At 44.3% G+C, this 15,688-nt stretch overlaps 1 protein-coding gene across 2 annotated transcripts in view; it reads right to left on the bottom strand.

Moving 5' to 3' along the window:
• LOC146762075 (uncharacterized) overlaps positions 1 to 15,688 on the bottom strand; it is a 144,323-nt gene that overhangs the window by 107,089 nt on the left and 21,546 nt on the right. For both annotated transcript variants that reach the window (XM_085538195.1, XM_085538194.1), the window contains exon 2: positions 7,679 to 7,729. The gene's annotated coding sequence lies outside the window, so the exon portion shown is untranslated. The remainder of the gene's footprint in view (positions 1 to 7,678; positions 7,730 to 15,688) is intronic.

Consider the following 15,688-nt stretch of genomic DNA (forward strand, 5'->3'; position numbering starts at 1 on the left):
GAGTACTGCACTTAAGGTTGAAGAGTAAAAACAAATGCTTATATAAAGGAATGGTGACAATGCTGGGGACAGTGACGACCTTATGTTCCACTGAACGGTTCGCTCAACAGCCATCTTGGGTAGCACAAAATCATAGAATCATGAGGGCTGGAAGAGATCTCCAAGATCACCTACTACAAGAGACAGAGGGAAGCAGGAAATTATATTGAATAATAAACCTTCTTGCTGTATGAGACTGGGGCTGTTTGCCATGGCCACGGCCAGAGCTACCAGATGGCGCATGCGGGAAGATGAGGCCCAGGCCCCGGAGATTGGTGTGAAACACGGGTGCCAAGCAACAAAGAGGTGGGGGGTTTCGAGGAGTGGGCAGCAGTGCTGGGGAAAGCCCAGGAACGTGTGCTGGGGCTGGAGTGCTGTTGGCACACGTGCAGCACGTGAGGCCGGCGCATAGTGATGACCAAGCAGTGGATGACGCCGTCGCTGTGGGACGGGTGGTGATGTCCCCCGGTGAAGGCGAGGCCCGGCAACACGGCCAAGCCCTGGTCTGTGACATCTCCGTGCGATGGATTGTGACTGCTTGGCCCACGCTGCTCCAATGCGGGCGCAGCAGCCCAGCCCAGCAGTTCGTGCCTGGCCTCCAACCGAGCGAGTGTGCGAGGACTGGAGTGTGGACAGGGTGAGTTTTGGAGCTGGAACGTGATCTGGGTGTTGCTTGCGCAGCACTCAGCCGCCGTCCCAGAGCCTCTTGAGCTGTACCCCGACCCTGCTGGTTGCAGGCGTCTGGGACATCTAGGAGAGGAGCGTGCAGCAGCGCAGGTGGGCAGCGTGGCAATGCCTGATGCCAGAAGCTGGGGGTGCTTCTTGAGGGCCCCTCCCCAGGCCGGCCTATGCCCGTGGGGACATGGCCCCCGCAGTGGCTGGAGGGGAACAGGGACCGGGAGGGTTTGCTGATGAGAGACTGGAACAGTGAGTGACCGTGGCCTCTCTCTGTCTTTTGCAGTTGGTGACACCATCTTTCTGCCTGCTGCAGCACCTGTGAGGGGAGCAGCTTCCCGACCTCAGCTCTCCCCAGCCCACCGAACAGCCCGGGCCATGGATGCAACATCCGACTGGACCTGCCCCATCTGCGGGCAAGTACGGGAGGATGTCGCATTCGTGACCCCCTGCCAGCACCAGCTGTGCTACGGCTGTGCCGTCTGGTGGGCACAGAAGAAGCCGAGTTGTGCCGTATGCAGGCACAAAGTCGCCACCATCCGATACTCGGTGAGGTCGGACGAGGGTTACCTGGAGTGTGCTGTCCCGCAGCCCGCAGCGCGCTCAGGTGACGGCCTGCAGGACGAGCAGGGGCCTGCAGAGCCGGTGCTCATCCCAGCCGAGCACAACTTCCCAGCCGAGGTCTGGGCTGCCTTCTTCCAGCAACATCCGGAAGACCTCGGACCCCTGCTCCAATGGCTGCAGGAAGAGATCCAGCAGGTGTCCAGCGATGACTGGTGGGAAGTCTACGTGGCACAGTGCACCACCGTGAACTTCCTGTGCCAGCACGGGCTGGACCAGGAGGCCTTGGTGCAGGCGCTGCAGATGACCACCAGTGGTGACGTGGTGCCCTTCGTCAGAAGGCTCATCGGCACCGCTGCAGCCCTGTACGGCCCCACCATCCGCCACCAGCTGGACCACCAGGACGCCCGTGCTGCTGGAGGGAGGGAGGACAGTCCTGCAGCCAGCACCATCACCAGCACCTCCCATCAGGAGCCTCCTGCCTCGGGCCCAGGCCGCTCCACCAGCACCGCAGGGGCCAGCACGGAGCCAGGGCAGGCGGCCACAGCGGGCCCCTCTTCCCAGGGCAGGGACTGCTCGTCTGGGGGGCCCCGGCGCCCCCCGAAGAGGAAGGCCCGCAGCAGCCCCCAGGACTCTGCGCCGCCCTGCAAGAGGCAGCCCCGGCGGCGGCGCTAGGACGGCTCCGGTGGGCCGGGAGCCCAACATCTGCCTCTCGGCCTGCTGCTTATAATACCTAATAAACATCCCTTACAACTTAGAACAAAAAGTCTCTGTGTTATTGACAAGACTGCTGGCTTTGCTGTTCCTACCCACGCTGCCCATGCTACTTTCTCCATATTTCAGTCCTGATAGACAGAGGTTGTTAAATTTCATCTTTGAAATTTATGACCGTATATCAGCACTCCTGATATTACTAATAAAAGAGACAAAGACGCCAAAAAGCAGAAGATGGACCAATTATGATTGCATGTGATTACACTGTGTGCTGACATCACAAAATCAGACCCCGTCCCAAACCATCCCACTGTGAGTAATGCAGGAACTCATCAGAGGAAGGAAAACACACGGAACACTAAAGAATCAAACTCCAACCCAATAGCAGCACACTGCCTTGAGTGATCTCCTTAATTTTTGAAACATTTAAGTTACATCATGATCTTTTTTAACTTGAATCCCCTGATTTTTTTAAAATGCAGAACAGATTCATATGTGATACGTCAATTTGCTTTTAAAAAAACTCCAAATAGCACGAGGTACCAGTGGCTGTTCAAGGGAACACAGGAAAAATGAGAATTAATCTCATATTATTCAATGAAGTGAGACACCGTAGCAAGCACACCTTTAATAGACTTTCTGCGCAGTTCAGCAGCCCAACCAGCTTCAACAGGGATGAGGTGCCAACCATGGCAGAAGAGCTGCATCTATTCCACCTTCACTGTGGATCACGCATCATCTGGTGAGGAACTGGCAGAGCCTACGGCAGGGCCCTGTGGCATCAGCCCATCTGGGGGGACCCAGTGAGCCTCCAAGAGGAAGGCCAGTAACTATCAGGATCTGGCATCACCAAAGAAGACTCCACCCCGCCAGCAGCAGCAATACAACAGTGGTGGAGCTGGCAAGACTGGGGCTGTATGGCAGCTGGGACACAAATTAGCCCCTATGGACTCCTGTCATTGCTGTCCACTTCCACCATGGAAATCAAGCAGAAACAGAGATGCAGAAAACGTGTTGGTGCTGCCAACAGCATAGTGGTCATTGCCTCCCTACCCCAAATGCTTTCTCCCCTTTTTCCTGCTGGTGTGCCCCTGTTACATTTCAGGCAGGATCCCCATGGGTCTCAGTGAAGGGAAGAGCAAATTTCTGCAACTGAGGAGAAAAATCACCAGGCTCTTTCATAGATGGTGCCAACCATCTGGACAGGAAGTCAGAGTTCTGCTGGACACTAGGCAGAACCAGCAGGGAGCCCTGGCCACTAAGGTGAATGGTGTCCCGGGCTACATGAGGGCAAGTGCTGCCAGCAAGTGAAAGGTGGTGATCCTGCCCCTCTGCTCAGCTCCCAAATGCTGCACCTAGAGTTAGGCAGCCTAGCACATGATGGGATAAAGATGCCAAATTCTGTGATGTCTCTTTGTGGATCTAGTTCAGCTTTACAGAAAGAAAAGGCCACAAGCGTAAAAACGAATCAAGTTGGCCTAATTTTATTATGAACTTGCATCAAGAGTGGGAGCAAGACAAGAAAAAGCCACCAAGAAAATGTAAGGAAATAGATTCTGGTAAAATACACTTTTCTTTTTGATATCTGCAACATATGCATGTAGTGCAGAGCCAACAAAATCCATGAAATTCAGCAATGGCTGCATACATGACCATGCATATGTTGATTCACAAAATAAAGAAGAAATCCTAGTTCAATTCTGCATCTGATGACGGTACTCATATTAGCAAACAACTCCCTGGATACCGAAAATAGATTATTTCCTTCCTCACATAGCCACCTTGGATATTTGAAAAACATTACCACATCCCACCCTGTCACCTTCCCTCTATGCTGAGAAATTGCTTCATTCAGGTGTGTCTTTCCCTCTTTGATTATTCTCTTCTGTGAGCTCTCTATAGTTTGTTCACATCTTTCTTTAGCGTGATATCCAAACCTGAGTAAACCACACCAGGTGAAGAGTTTGGCAGTATCTCAGGTACTCAGCAAAGCAATTACTTCCCATTTCTGCATCCTAGAATTATCTTCTTTTGTTTGTTTGCTTTGTGTGGGGAGGTGACTTTACAAGCTTCCCCTTCCTATTGGTCTGTTTTCCAAAATGCTTATCAGTCTTATCAGTTTGCATAGATCAGCAACTGGAAAGTGCACAGCTGTAAAGAGTATTTTTCCTACTTTCTCTTGAAACTTTGAGACATTTACTTTAACTGTACAGCTACATGATCTTTCAGTGTATTCTCATGCACATTTCTCCCTTTCATTCTCAACATGCAATATGTGGATTACTTTACTGTTTCACAGATTTCAGCTGACCAATCCCACTTGCAGTAAAAGAATCTCCTTACATGTACATACATAGATACTTATACCTATATACACACCACATATATGACGCATACAAGTTTTCACATTTATGTATACAGACACTTACATATTGTGAATGCAACCCTATTCCATACCTTGTATTTGCTTATTGTATTATTGCATTGCTGACAGCTCGAATGCAATATTCTTTCCAAAAATTCGCTCACAATGGCAATTACACAAGACATTATTTGGAGTCCTGAAGGAGGAAAGGAATAGAGTTAAATACACTTGAGAAATACATCCATGAAAATAATCAAGCCTGGATTTTTCCTTGACAGACGGCATGCTTAACACAAGGAAGAGTGCAGAGGCTGACATAAATTCACCCCTAAAGGCCACTATAAACTCCTTGCTCACTTTCAGACTAGGACTCCTGTGGAAGTTACGTTTCCTCTGGGCTCAGTGATGGCCCTCTGCACGAAGGGAAGTTCAGCCACCTAGGATGACCACTGTACCACTGCAATCACACCATGCTGTAGGAGCAGCCCAAAGGAGAAAGTCCAAGATATGCATCAGTGGGATTGTTGGAAAAGCAGACCTAACTTAATGTCACTTTGTATAATAATGAAAATAAAAGGTCTTTCTTATACGTGGTAGCAAAAAGAGAATACAAAAGGGTCCTGTACACTTCAGACACTCATCAGCAGCATGGGGTAAGTGGTTCGGGGCTGCTCTTCCTGGTTTAGAACTGAGGCTCCCTCTCCAGGCATATTTACAGCCAGAGAGAAGAGCTGTAAAGAAACCACCAAATCACTTCTGTTTTGACAAAAATAAACTACCAGAAACTTTCAAACAGCTTTGTTGTATCTTTTCCTTCAATTGCTGCATGCGTCAACAGGAAGACTTATCTCCTCAACTGGGTATTGGATTAAGCTCATATAAGCAGAAATAAAAGAGGAAATCATAATCACGTGAGGCCTAAAATACTTGGCCTCCTGGTCTCTGGAAAGACAGGTCCCATTTATCAACAGGAGGCAGTTTTATAACCCGGAACAAACTTAGGTCAGTGGTAATATTTGTAGGCATGTACCCACACAGCAATAAAAAGGTTAAAATACTTCAGTGGTGCGGCTATAAGAACTCCAACAATTTTTATTTCCCTGGCCTTTCCTTAGAAAGATTCTGGGAGATGTACCCCCTGGAGTATAAATTAAGGAATAAAATCTCTAGGCTTGTACAAGCACTCTCTGGATATTATTGGTACAACATAGAAAAGGAAACAAGTAATGTTCAAGAGTAAAAACAATGCTGCGGTTAATCAAACTGGGGTGGAGGGGGGAGGAGGGGAAGAATCCTTCCTGTCTTCAGTATAACTGAGGCATTTACTTTTATTTTAATGTGAAATATGTCTTCCCCACAAGAGACTTAGGATTGACAATTATAAGAGGAAAAAGAATGTTTTAACACTTTATATTCTTATAAATCAGCGTTTGTCTGTGATGTTAAACCCCTCCTGCCTTATGAATCACCAGCCTTACAGGTAGAGCAGAGTATTCCAGAAGAACCCCAGACTCATCTTAAATTGGACCATAAACCCATTCATGCATCAACTGTATGGAAAATGTCCTCACATAAAGCAAATGAATGGAATAACACTCATTCAGCCATCACAACGAGGAACTTGATGCATTTAAAATGACAAGCTAACAGAGCCATCAGCAGCCAAAACTAAGAAGCTTAGTTTCTACAAAGTTTTGATCCAAAGCACAGCTCTGCACTCTGTGTGCATTTTCCAAGGATTTTTGCATTGTGGGAGCACGCACAAGACCCATCTTCTTCAATGAGACACCTCTGCTCAAGAAACTAATGTGAACTCATTCTTTTTTATTATTCTACCTCTCCATCAATTAATTGGGTCAGGAGGTAGTTAGGAGGGAGAGAGGAAGAAAAAGACATAGCAGCAAGTGCAGCACAAGCACACGGTTTTCATTTAGTTTTCAGTGGTCTTCTACAGGAAAAAGAAGAATTGCAATCACTGTCCTTACTTAGCAAACCACAGAAAACTGAGGAACCATGGTCTGAGCTAACATCATACATTCAGTTCACCAGGTTCACTTAGGAAGACCCGAAAAAGTCTCCTGTACGCTGAAAATAGTAAACAGCTGAGCCCACACGATTACTTTCCCTCTTTCTTGCCTTTCTATGCCGTTCATATCATTCACGGAATATCATTTCCATTCCTGCACAACCAGCTGGGCTTTGTGCAGCATCAGCAGCAGCTCAAGCAGACAGAGGAAAATCAGCCTTGTTAACAGCACAGGACCAAGGCAAATCTTGGTTTTCATTTGCTCATAAAACACCTGAGATTCACTCTGCAAAGAGAGGAGGAAATCTCAGGGAGCAAACTGTGGGGTCCTATCACCAGGGGAAAATGTATCCTTTTACAATTCATGGGATCTGAACAGATGTCCAGAAAATTAACTTACTAATGTTGTTGGACTTATAGCTGGTTCTTTCACCTCCCTGCAGTCCTACTTTTGCCGTGCCTCTGTGTTCGCCTGGGAAAGGCACTTTGCTTTCCATCTGCAAAGCATCAGTCCCATGCAGTCCCTGCCAGGCTGAAGCCCTTGCTGTTGTTTCTCACCACGTGAAAAGAGTGGCTGGATCCAGAAGACAGAAAATGGAGCAAAAACACCTGCGTGTGCTGTGTGCCAAACCAAACTGCAACAGAACTTCAGAAAAAGTTTTCAGCCTGAAAGGTAACTCCCATTTTACCACAGTGTCAAGAAACATTTTTTCAGTAGGACCACAGTCACAGTACCAGGCGCACGGCTCAGTGAAACAACAAAATCCCATTGGATTTTGCTGCTTCCCTTGCTTTTTCATTTTTTTAACCACATTTACGTTCAATATGTCTACTCTAAAGGGCAGAGATTTGAAACAGTTGGTTCTATGTCCTACTTATTAGAGTCCTTTAAGTTACACAGTATGCACAGTGAGCTTAATTATGAGACAATGATAGGAAATTAAATTTTTCCAAAGAGCAGTAGATGTTAAAAATGAAAATGTGATGTTTAATTTGCAAATGGACTAAAAATGTGAATTATTAACGGAAGAAGTAACTCAACTTATAGTGGTCTCAAAGATAATGGCTCTATTATTTTTTAAAACCGATATACTATTAGTCCTGCATCGGCTAATAAATAAAAATAAGCAGCAAGAACAGCAAAACCACTAACAACCTCCCATTACAGGAAGGAATGCTGCAAAAATAAGATGCATAGGCAAGGAAGATTAATACCAGCGTAAGGGAGCATGCACTTTGTGTAGACCTCCACGTTTAGAAGAAACTCTGAACAGTATGGACACCCATGATATTCTCACCTTTGTATTCTCAATCTTTGTTTTCAGAGCTGAACATCCTGGCCTCCTTCCCTGTGTTCCACAGGAAAAAGATTGTTATCAGAATGCCTTTATAAGAAGAGTCATAAATTCATTACAACCATGCAAGAAATATCTCTATCACATCACTGTCTGTAAGCTAATTGTACAAGACTCCATTCATGTTAAACACAAGGAAGACAAACCAAGAAAACACTGAAATAGCTTCAAAAAAGAAACAGAAACCCAGTCGCACTGCTATGCAGTAGAAATTCCTTCAAATCTGATAAGGTACTAAAATCTCTGATAAAAACAGTAATGGCCAGAAGGGTGACAGAATTTCTGATGCACCTCATCCACTGTCACGGTGCACTGAGAGATGGACAAACTACAATCCTGCTCATGTTAAAACGCTTGGGAAGCAGATCACAGGATAAAAATTCAAGTACATAACGTGTTTTTGTTACTGTTGTCAATCAGACTGCATCTTTAAAAAAGTACATGTAGCTGGTCACAGAACAATTATATCCTATTTTATTAAAATAAAGAGAAAATGCTCCTCAGAATAACACTATCTATAAGCTCTTCAAAAAGTAGTAACATAATTCAAGGAAATATGACTTTTACTATCTTCCCCTCAGAGAAAACCAATGTAGATGTTACTGCTTACTTTGTCCAGCCACTAGATGCTGGTAAATGCTTCAGCATCACCGAATAGGTTTCACACATAAACTTCTTTCCAAAAATTTCCCAGAATTTCCAAGGGGAAAGCACTGAAAGTATCTGCACCAATACTGGCAGAGTTTGATTTCAGTAAATTAAAATGTTTCTCCGTGTGTGCTCACACTCTAATAAAACACATATGGAAAATAGTGAAAATATTCAGAGAAGCAAAATTTTCTTTGATTATGATGATTCATTGAAAGCAAAATCAAATCTGTTATTAGCCATTAGAATCTAAACGCTATGATGAATGTCTGGGATTTACATGGCACTTTGCATCTTCAGAGTACTGTAATTAATTACTCTTACACTGTGCAGCATTGTTTTCACACAAGGCTCTCTCCAAGACCAACTAGATGTTAATTCTAAGGGCTCCTCTCCTCAGATGGCATAATACAGTAAAACTCTGTTCATGTACCTAGCACTGATATCAAACAATGCTCTACTGAACCCTGCAATGACATAACAGCACTTTCGATGCTTTTTATTAAAATCTCCCTCTAAATATGTTTTAAAGGGTTTTCTTTCTTTTTTTAATAAGAGAAAGCTCCAGAGGGAGCCCATGCACAAAGAATATATACATAAAATAGCTTCCAGTCTAATAGTAAAACTGTGTGCAGAAAGTTCTTCAAATCTATTGTTGAGGTTTCAAGGCAATCTATATAGGGAACTATAAATTCCAATATATGGAATAATGCTCCAAAGAACTTTTACATAACAGGGCTTAACATTGTTTTATTTAGTGCACGTATGTCAATAAACAGAAAGAAAAAACACTACAGAGTTGTAATGGAAAGAATCTCCAATATCAAAGATATTAAATCTCTGCCTCAGATAGAGAAGAGCTCAGGATAGCCTGTGGTTAGTTACTCATGGGAGATGAGAGACATCTAAAAGAAATATTAAAATAACAGTAAGAGATTGGGGGCTGAAGAGGAATGGCTATATTGCAGCACCCCAGGACAAGTATCCAGAAAGCCATCCAGCCAGAAAGCCATCCAACAACAGCCTGCCACAGAATACATCAAGGTAATCAGGTGCACAATGGACTGCTTTTCCACCTCGCCTCTGTCAAGAACTGTTCCATGAAATATATCTTACTTTCTGTTCTCACATATACACAATTCATCAGCTTTCTCTGAAACTCCTCTTTCTTCTCTAGCCCTTTCTGACACTGCAGATTAGGCCCTCTCCTTATACCTCCTCCTCTGTTTCAGTCCCCATGGAATTAAAGAACCAAACCCCTCTACTAGCATTTCACTTTAAGTCTACAGAGAATCTGAGCCAGTTTGGAGACTTAATAAAAAGGTTAACCCAAAGGAGAAAGCGCAAGAAGAGTAAACAGTGAAGATGAAGATATTTCAGACAATGCCACAATGACATTCCTCTAAGGATTGGTGTTGAGAAGGAGCATCTCATTCCCTTCTCCTCCAGCACTTGCATAACATTCCTCATTTTAATCATTGTGAACACTGACGCCTTCATTTTACAGTAAGGAAAACCAAAGCTAGAGGTTCAGTAGATGAGTTGTCCCAGATTAGAACACATGTCAGGGAATAAATCAGGAAAACTCCACAGTTACTCCCTCTAGACCCCAGCCTGAGCATTGTTGATCTCAGTGAAATTTGGGCTCCTACTCTTCAAAATATCCACTAATGCTTTGCTTTGGCTAGAAATACAAATCCCCCAGCAACTAGTTTTAAGACAATTTACCATATGGGTTCCTTTCTGTTATTAAGTGTTCTTCCAGCCCCAAACTCTCCAGTGGACTTCAGTTTACAGTTACTGTGGAGTATCAGGCAGCAAGGGCAATAGCAACAGTTCCTCAATGGACATCGATTTTAGCATGCTCTTTGCTAAGAGCAGAGATGCACAAACATACAGATGAACTAAAATAATCCTATTGCTTTGTCTCGTTTTGAAGGGCTACAGGGGAAAAAAAAACTACCCGAGTGAAGAATGGAAATATTTGCTATGTTTGACAGGGGAAGCATGATTAAAAAGCACTGAAGCTGAAATAATGACTAAACTCTATCAAGACTAACACACACACCAGCTCATACCACAAGTACGTATCACAATTTGTAATGTGGGTAAGAATATATAAAAGCCATCCTGTCTCAAGGCACACCTTATAACTTGTGGCTATTACCATTAAAAAGACATTTCCCAGAATGTCTCACAAGACTCAGAGACTCAATGCATCTCTGGCAACCAGCAGGAATTTAGCTCTGCCAGCAGACACCCCTACATAACCATCACTTCTCTGCTTGCTTGCAGAGTACTCTCTTGAAATTCCCACCCTACACGAACTTCATTAAGAGTACTTCAACCAGGTGTAGCTTGGGTCAGAACATATTGGGATCCTTCCTTGTGCCTAATTCAGTGGCAGATGAGAGCACTGTCCCTGTATCTCAGGCCTGAAAGGGTCTTGTGGTCTTTCTGTCAGGTTTCAGAAACACACTGCAGAAAATGAACTTAACAGCCCCAGTCAGACGTGTGAGGTCCCAGGCAGATCAGCAGCAGTGAGGTGAGTCTGGGCCTCCTGGGATTGTTTTAGTGCCCCTCATCTCAAGGCAGCACCTACTGCATTATCCATGAGGTGCCAGCATGAACATCAGAAACAATGTGATACAACTTTCTGATCATAGAATCACAATGTTGGGAAGGACCTACAAGATCATCTAGTCCAACCATCCTCCCATTACCATTGCTACCACAAGCTACTAAACCAGATCTCATAGCTCCTCATCCAGATGCTTCTTGAACACGGCGACTCCACCACCAGGGACGGCGACTCCACCACCTTCCTGGGCAGCCATTCCAGTGCCCGACCACCCTCTGAGAGAAAAAGTTCCGTCTTATGTCCAGTCTAAACCTCCTCTGGTACAACTTGTGGCCATTTCCTTGGGTCCTGTTTGTTGCCTGGGAGAAGAGGCCAAGCCCCTCCTCATCACAACCTCCCTTCACGATGAAACCTTCAGGCTGGAATCAGATAACCCCCCTCTCAGAGACAGGCTCCCAGGTCTGCATATAAGAGAAGAGATGCTCTGCAATTTGATATTCCCCCAATCAATGACATTTACATGCCTTTATTCACAGACTCCTTCTGATTGTTTTTTTATAGCCCGCACCAGTACCCATAAAACCCCCAGCCGAACGCTGATCATCATTTATCTTCCCTTTCGCTCTGCCAAACACCAGAGGTAATTTCTTAGTCAAAAGATAACCTGCTTCTCTTTTTTTAATTTTTTCCCTTCATTTCTACATAGTTTCTGAACACCTGCGCTTTATGTTGTACTGCAAAACATCAGGCAATTAAAAACTTAGAGAACAAGTGAAAACAAAGCTTGTCTGTATACAGGGAATTATACATTAGACAGTAATGGCTACACTGCAGCCATGAGTTAAGACATTAATTTACACGTGTATTCAGCGCTAAAAATTGTTGGGATTTTTTATGTTTAGACTTTAAATTCCAAAGTAAAGAAATTCAAAAGTGAAGTACCCATGGCAACCTTAATTCTATTCATCTTACCCTCGGATGCAGCATTTGTTCAGCAATTACATACTCCTGAGTAAAGCTGTGCCTCGCAGATGATGGTAAAGCAAGGTTAAAGAATTCTCAGAATTAATAAAGTCCTCCCATACACTTGTAAGATTTACAGCTAGGGGCATTCTAAACATTAAAAAGGAAGAACTTTCTTCTTGTGTCTTGTGTAGGAAAAACATGTTAATTGCCATCAAATAATTTTTATCTCCATTACACTTTTACTTTTCTTATTCCTTTTCACATTGCCCTCGGTCACTCGGTGTGAGAAAGAAGCAGCATCTTAGTCATCACAGCTCTGGACGCTGGGTTTCTGCTTCTTGGTATGTGCTCCAGTGAGAGCTGAAAAGCAGCATTTGCCATGATTGTTAGGGGATTTTTCCTACCTTCTCCCACTGAATGTTTTTATAATGATTTGTTTAAGTGAGTCAAGTATCATGAGGATGTTTAAGATACAGAGAACCACATCATAAATTCACAGGAATTTTACTATTTATTTCTAGCCTAGTTTTCTAACAGTAGTGTGCTGATATATTCATGTTGTCTGTCCAGCAAATGTGCAAACTGCAAGTCCTCCCCTATCATCTGAGTTCAGTAGCTAACTTCACCTGAATTTGAAAGGGGAGGGCATAGCCTCTAACATAACTGAGTTCTTACAAGTTTAGTGGATGCGTAGGCAGAGTAGAGAAGACAGAAATCAGCACAGCCAGCAACACTCCAGAAGAGAGACAAGCAGAGCACAGCCGTCTCCCATTCTGCTTTACAGCAGCCAGGTGGCATTAACATACTGACAATGCAAAGCTGCAGGTCAGCCATGGGGTTACTGCAGTAGTGTGGGCAGGAGGGACAAATCACGGGTTTCCCTATTGGCAACATTCTCCAACGCTGCCAATAAGCAAGATTTTTCAGCCATACTGTTTCCTCAGAAAAGTCTAATGCCTCAGTCATATCACAATCATATTAGATAAAAAACATAAAAATAACAGGATTTTTACTTCTCCCTGCTAGGAAAATAGAAAAGAAAAAAGAAAAAAAAAAAAAAGAAATAATAATATTACAGCATTAACTCTGACAATGACAAAATGCATTGGTAATAATTAACATACTCCTTATTGTAATTTTAGTGACAGTGTGGGAAGCTGCAACTGAAAAATACTCCTCAGCCACCCAATATTCCACAGGACTCTGATCGCAGTTTGGGGCACATAGCAGCACTGCTCTAGAGTCCCAAGGAGCTCTTAGACGGCCCAGTTCCTTGAGAAAGAGAATCTGATACTGGGAAGTATTTTGTGGAGATCTTACACATGTAAAGAATTTTCAGTTGTGCTCAGTATCTGGATATGTCACATCTACATCTGTCTTCTACAGTCAAAGCTACAAGCTCTTTCTGTGGGCAGAACCATAAACAGCCTTGATCCTCATGCTGGGTTCCCACCTAGTGGGACTAGGCTGTGTTACTCTAAGTTCTGCTGCAGCCCTCTCAGGCCCAAGAATTGTTCCTCTTGGATGAGAGGGACATTTCCCTCCTGAGCCTTCCACTCCCCAGCCTCCTCTCAGCAGCAGCTAAATCCTACTATTGGCCCAAGGTCAAGAAGGACCTGCTGGGGATCTGTTGTGCTAACAGGAGGCTGCTGGACCATTATCCTTGTGATGTGAGGGACTTCCTTGCCTTTAAAAGCCACGCAGAGCCTGGAGACTGCTCGCAGCCTCAAAAAGATGGGTAGTTGTGTGGGCTGTTTCACTGGAGTTACCAAGGAGAGGTACCAGAAACCTGATGCAGGAGAGTAAACCAAAAAGCATGGAGATCCTTCTGAAGGTAGACAGGTCAGCTAGGAAGGGCATACAGCAGAGGAGGGTGGAAGGCAGCAGCAGGAAGAAATTTAGAGGGCCAAAGCCAGGATAAGATGCAGAGCATTAAATGCTCAATGGAGTTTCAATTTGAAACTCCCACTTCCCATTGTGGTTTCTTCAGCCATGCCCAGAGGTTGTCCATCAGTTGCTTCTCAGGACAGGGTATATAAGCACTCTCCAGGCATACAAGAAAATGAGTTTCTCTCACAAAACAGAGTCCATTACTCTCCAGCAAATGCATAAGACTCAGAAAACGCTACCTTGGCTCTGTTAGCAAGTTTATCAGTTTCAGCTCTCACAGAAGCCACACCATTCACATGAGCAGCAGTGCCATTCTCAGACATTTTGTTCTCATTTGAAAAGGGCGATGCTACAGGCAGCTCCAGCTGATGACAGTTGCCAAGCTCTGCGTGCATCACACCTGTGTTCTGAAAGAAGCAGCACTTTCCCCAAACAGGTGAAGAGAGGGAAGCTCACACATCTTCTCTGCTAGCCATCTAGCTGTTAGTGTAGCTGCAGCCCATTCCTCTAAAGTTCCAGTAAAGAAAGCATGTTGAGAGATGTCCTACAGATGAGGCAGCACCGAAGGGGGCCGCCTTGATTAAACCAGGTTGTTCTGCTGAGAGTCCTCAACGCACGCTCTTGGTTATGGCTGTTAGAGCTGCAGCAGGGTGACATGAATTGCCTTTTATCTAATTGGAAAACTCCCACAGAGTTTAGAAGTACTCATTTAGACAGGCAAATCAATAAAGGAAATGGTAAGCGTGAGAATATAGTGAGACTATAGAGTCTATGTGGGTCCTGTATGCTTCTGCTTTAAAAAGGTTAACTCTTGCCTTCAAGAGTTTACTGCAATGCCAGCACTTGGAAAATAGCAAAATGGGTAGATTCTACCCAAAATTTCAGTGAGTAAGTTGGTGGCTGTATATAAGGGCAAGACAACAAGCTTTCTGTTAGAGACCAGAAATTCAAGAAGAGTCATAGAAATTCAGAAGACATTGCAGAGAAGGAGGGAGAGAGGGAAAACTAATCTTAAATGTTACAGCTCTGAGGCTGGCAATGAGATCAGAAGTTTTATTAAAAGGAAAAGGGAGCAAAACCTGATTTGCAAAATAGTAAGGGCTAGAGCTGCATTTCTACGGAGTTCTGCTGTCACAAGGAACATTGGGATAAGGGAAATGAGCAGAGAAATGACTCCTGCTTTCTCACCTAAGAGCTTTCCTTGTCCTTTTACATCCACCCTCATCAGGGGCTCTGCAAATCCCCACCCACAGAGCCGCTCCAAGACTTCAAAACCATTAAGAATAGTTATTTAGTTGCTTAAAAACTCTAGGTTTCAAGGAAAATCACAAGAAAAAGCCCACAGTTCTTACAGTTGCTTGGTTTAGAATTAGTTTTGTTTTTCTTATTTCTCTCTGGCATTCCTTCTCCTAAATCTCCAATCACTTTCACAACAGGCTTATGCTGAGTAGCTTCAGGCAGCCGAGGAAAAAAAAAAAACTGTTTAGCAATGTAAGTTATCTCTTCTCCCACCAATGCTAATAGGAGTTTTGTGCATAAATCAGGCACACACTGATGGGAGGAGAGATCCTGAAATCTATGTCTGTTTTTTATCCGCTGCAGTGAGGGTTTTATTCTCCTCTAATTTACACCAAAATATTGGTCTCAGGAGGAATACTTCTGACACACATGGTATAAGACAGAGGAGAACTAGACCCATGGGGTGATAGCAGATAATTCAACATCTTCATCCAGCGACAAAAGGCAAGTATATCAGAGTACCACAGTCTGACTCATAGTGGCTTCTTAGAAGCCAATAGCATGGGATAGGCTGGGATTCATGATCCAGCCTCATCCATCCTTGCCTCACCATCCCTCTTCTCCACTAC

Source organism: Coturnix japonica, chromosome 2, assembly GCF_054131305.1.
Source record: "Coturnix japonica strain WE chromosome 2, WE-NBRP24, whole genome shotgun sequence".
Classification (NCBI taxonomy): domain Eukaryota; kingdom Metazoa; phylum Chordata; class Aves; order Galliformes; family Phasianidae; genus Coturnix; species Coturnix japonica.